This window comes from Schistocerca cancellata, chromosome 9 (assembly GCF_023864275.1).
Source record: "Schistocerca cancellata isolate TAMUIC-IGC-003103 chromosome 9, iqSchCanc2.1, whole genome shotgun sequence".
Lineage (NCBI taxonomy): Eukaryota > Metazoa > Arthropoda > Insecta > Orthoptera > Acrididae > Schistocerca > Schistocerca cancellata.
This window is the reverse complement of record NC_064634.1, coordinates 643,890-649,430: the sequence shown is the minus strand read 5'-3', so window position 1 is coordinate 649,430 and position 5,541 is coordinate 643,890.

Genomic DNA, 5,541 nt, shown 5'->3' with positions numbered 1-5,541 from the left:
CATGGTTAATTTCTCAGTAAAATATTGCTCTGTATTGTAGACGGAATTTTCAATAGAATGTGGGGTTTGCGACATGGGAACGTCTGTAATGGAATCTATACAGGCGTCAACATGGACTTTTGGGAAATGCATCTAACCAAGTGTCTTGTTGATCTATTCTGTCATTAACTGACTGAATTTCATTTATAAGCTTTTTATAGGTTTCACTACGTTGATGTCTTAAAGCATTAATGTCAGCTCTCACAAGTTTGGTACCGTCTGCGCATTGCCTGGCTGTGGCTCCAATTTTATCGCAAAGACGTTTTCCACTGGCCTTAATGTGTATATCTACCTGTTTCAAACAGTTATCAGTCGTTTCTGTGTGCGATTTAACCTCGTCACGTATGGTGGAAAATTGTTCATTGAACTGAGTGGTGGTGTGAATTCGTATTTCTGCTATTTCTTGTCATGTGATGGTAAAGCGTTCATCATTCTTAGTAAACCATTCGTTAAACTAAGTAAACTGTTTGACAATGATTAGCATGAAATTTTGAAGCGTCGCTTCTGTATTATTTTCAAGTGATGCGTCGGGCGTCACTTGTGTTTTATGGTGTGGAGACATCATCTACAACATGGACGTCTCGTTTAGTTGCATTATCTGCACAATTACCGTTAATTAAATCTGATGGATTTTTTAAGAACAGACTGAGTACTTTTCACTATTGTTTCCTCTGACATACTATTGGCAATCTGATTAATTGTGTGAAAATTTGGTAACTCACTGACCTCATTCGGTAAACAATCAAGTTTTGAATTGTGCCCATCCGCCATCTCCAGATCAGTGGCGTCCGGAATACCAGAATCTAGCATCAAATTAGTGGGTGAAATTATAGGGTCACGAAACTGTAAATTATATTTGGAAACGGAACTCATGTTTTCTGTGGTGCTTTGCAACTGTTGCACCGCAGAGTTGTCACTATAATTCTCCACAATGTTGCCGATAATCGGAAAACTGTCCATCTCGACAACTTTGTCAGATTACGCGCCGGAACCTTGACACTTTTACGCGGCATCGTATAAAATACAGGGCGCAAATCGAAAGAGAAAAATATTGAACGATACAATCAGTGGAAAACAAGGCCAATGAACTGTGAAAAAATTTTATACAAGTTAGTATATCGCGTTGCACCAAAAAATATCTAACTGTTATTATTGCTACACAGTGGTTCAGAGAACAGAATATATATATATCTGACTATTTTAATATCAAAGATTTCTCAAAGCGAACGACTGGCAGATCTGTCACCAAGTGTAGCTTTCTTTAAAAAACTGAAGTAATAAACTTTAAGATTACGTTGAATGAATGTCTGATATGTGGAATGAGTACTTAACTCGAATTGTCGCGTAGCGTGTTGTAAGTGCAAGTGGTGTGCTTACTCTGTGTTATTATCAACAAAACTTTACACGATATTGATTGGGCAATGGAGCTCCCAATGCCAATAAAGAGGAACAGTCACTGCAAAAAACCTTCAGCGCCTTACGCACTGAATCATCTGGGCCTGTTCAAAACTGGTCCCTGTACACATAACAAATAAATTAAATTGTCTTACCTACAAAGCAGCAACGGAGAAACGCGATATATTGTAGTCTCTCATGAAGAACAAAATATTCTGTCTACAGGCTCAGCAGTGTGCAATACTGACCATAATATTGAAAATGCACAGAAATTCTTTTGGCTGATAAAGAAGACTTTAAGAAAATCCGACTTCTTTAAAAAATATATGACCTGGACAGGTAGGTGGTACTGATTATGGTGAATTACTAACACTGAGTTTTTGTTAGAAGCAAAATTATATCGCTAGTTTGGCTTTTAAAAACATCTGACAATTGCAGTTACATTAAACACAATTGATTCACAAACAATGAGATTTAAACAGCAAGTATCATCTAACTTCACTAATCCAACATAAATGCAGATCATCAGATTACATATATCTCTGTTAATAAATCTTACCAACATTAAAGAAGTGAAATATCTGACTGCAGTTTTTATCAAATCACTTTACATATATTCTGGGGTTATTCAACAATTACAAATTATCAGCCGACTCATCTATACTAACACACTGGCAAAAACAGAAATAATAATTACTTAATAGCTTTACCTTGGTTGCATGAAGACTTCTGCTCCCATGTTCAACAATATTGCCATACCTTCATTAATCTAACACTTGGTGGCTTCACACAGTGCACCACAAAGACTGCCTACGCCATCGTCTTTCTCTCACAGACAGCTACCTACAACTGTGCCCCAAGCAGTATCTCTGGGTCTGCGATATAAAGCCTATCAAAGACATACATCGTTTACAAAAATCGCATTCGGATGCCACAAACAAATGTGCCCTAGTATACTTCTTTCAATATTTATTGTGTGTTCTTGTTCTACTTACATGTTCTATATCCTGCAGGACCTCCTCAGTATGGAGGAATCGAAACAAAAAGTGCACCTAATCTAATGTAAATACAAACATCTGGCTTCAGGCACTTTGCAGTTTGCAAGACCTTATATCAGGTACACGTATACCATGTTCAGATTAGAAAATATTTTAGCCAGAAATTTACAGGAGAGACTCGTCCAGTAAAAATACCACCAAGCAGGCGTCACACCTGTGACGAGAAGTCAGACACAATAATTCGTTGTCTAGCTGAGGTCGCTAACGCATGTTCGTTCACTGCCGCCCCTCTCGGAAATAACACTGAACACTAGTCCAACAAGAACTGTAGAGTAAACTTCCACTACTGACTGTACTCCTAAAACTAAAACTATCTGTGTACACACTGTACTCTGTACGTCGAGAGAGGAATATGTCTGGCAGCTGGCAGCGCAGTTGCCAGCATTCGAATCGGACGGTCAGCGAGCCATCGCCGGGCGGAGCGGGTTGGCAGATCTCCCCTTCCCTTCCCGTCCCACCCCTCGGCCCGCGCAACACCCTGCTCCTTCAGAACGTGACAATGCCGCGTCGTTCATTGCAGCATTCCAGTAGGGGCAGCATTCTGCTGTCCGATGTGTTCCTTGATGGAATATTTTTTCACATGCGCTACCAGTGTTTGTCACCTTACACAACACACACATAAATGTTTCCTTTAACTATGTTGCAGCCATTTGACTGCAACAGTTTTTATTTTATTGTTATACAGTTCAGATTTCGATGTATTTCGTACCAGTCTGATATCTTTTGACATATGAATAAGTTGAGGCCGAACTCTGGATCGTATAACAATAAAATAAAAATTATTACCTTCAAACGGCGGTAACATCATTAAAAAATTACCGTGACTATGATTACAGCCAAAATAAAAATTACACACAACCAGATTTTCAATATTAAGAAGGTAGAGCAAATCGCACAAATGTTACATGTGAAATATAGGCTAGAGACGTTACCTCTACTTTTCGTGTGGGAGAACGGAAATCCCAAGATCATCGTCATCTGATTGGTCATCTCTCGTCACTACCACTTAGTCTTCTGTATCTTCGCTGCTGCTGTCCTCATCGTCTGATAAAGGAATTACAATACTATGAACGGATTCTCCTCTTACACCTTCTTCGATGTTTGACGTTTTAATCTCTTTTCACACTTGGTTCACGACGTTCTTCTAATTTTCTGGCGTTATTCATGTGACAGCCCCATTTACCAGCCTCTCTGTGCAAAATTTGTGGTAAGATCTTATGGGAGCAAACTGCAGAGGTCATCTGAGCCTAAGCCTACACACTACTTAATCTAACTTAAACGAAATTACACTGTGGACAACACACACACTGATGCCCGAGGGAGGACTCGAACCTCCGACGGGGGAAGCCGCACGGACCGTGACCAGGCACTTCAGACCGCGCGGCGCCTCTTTGTGTCTCGCAACGTGCAAGTTCTGTTTCGCTCCGCAACATCTGCTTTTCTTTGAGCACAGGTGAGTTCAGTTGCGTTGTAATGGCCGTGGTACGGTGGAACACGTATAACTTTGTGGCCGTGGTTCTCTGCTGATGTACCAATCACATAATGAGTCTTCTGTGGCTTGCATTGTTACACTAATACCAAAGTTCTGCTTTCTGCATATTCTGTTCAAAGTCTATTTTATTATCTTTCAACCGGCTGACTATTTCGTCTCTCCTTGTAGCAGTCGTTGGTACCTTACTTAATTGTACAGAATGGTGCGGCGCATTGTCCATTACAAAAACACTACCAGAACTGACGTTTGGTGGCAAACGAGTAACTACCCAGTCTTTCAATGTATCTGCATTCATCTGCTCGTGGTAGTCGACAGTTGTTTTTGACTGAAACATCATCACAGCACCAGACACAAAACTGTTCATAGAGCCAGAATGAAATACAGTTAGTCGCTCTCCCTTACCAGATGGCGCATCCTTCTGTGGCGCGTGTCGTCTGTCCGTGCGACGGAACGTACATGACGCACGTTGACCCATGTTTCGTCAAGCCATATTACATTTTCCGGGTTCACTGCTAGCAACTTGCGCAGGAAACGTCGTCTCCATGCTACAGTGTCTCCGCATTCCATTAATACCTTCCGTCCTGAGAACTTTTTCCAACGTATGACAATTTTTTTCAAAACAATGGATGTGAACAAACCACTGTCCGACAGCGATGCCATCAACATTTTAAGTGTGGGATACTGCTTCCTGCTGTAGTACGCGTATATGTGTTGCCTGATAGCACTTTCGTCGAAGTTGTCCGCTTCAGTCACACTACAGTCTCTCCCTTGGATTTCCAGGCCTCTCAGTAACAGGATTCGCGGCTGAATTGGCAGCCTCTTTTCATTTGTGACTCTCTTCACTGTCGCTGTAGGCATGTTCAATGCTTCTGCCACTCAGTCAATCACTTTATTCACTGATATCAAAGGTCCACCATTGTCCCTTTCCCTTCCAAAGTAAACACGCAATCAGTACATAAATTCACGTGCTTGGGATTTCAGCGTAGCTCCTTCCCAAAAGCCCTCTTCTCTGCACTACAGGCATCCATTTTCCATTTATACACACTTTTCCACTTATACACACGGCAAGCAACTCACAGAAGTAGCGGAATGCATAAGTATACACACACTTGAACGTAGCATGTGGCACAACTGACTGGAAGCAGCGATCACGCAAAACTATGGCAACACTGGGGCATTGCCACAGTAATGTAAACAAAAGCTCAGAATCTGATTGACCGTTGTGTATGCGCGAAGGATGTGCGCCAAGGCTGCATCACGTATCAGGACTCTTTTTTCGCCTTACGGAGAATAGTGCCATGCAAACTAACACAAACGTAAGAAGGTATTGTCTAAACACTTCCAAAATAAAAATTTAAAACAAAAACCAATAGAACCGACGCTTAATATTTTTTGCTTCTTTTTAAGCCCTCTATCCATTCCCCAGAGGTTTCTACCATGTTAGTTAACACTCTGTACACTAAGAAAGTTTACTTTATGCGACATCCCAAAAATATCGCTGCAGCACGCTAAAGTTGGCAACACACACTAGTACCACAGACATTAGCGATGTCTTAC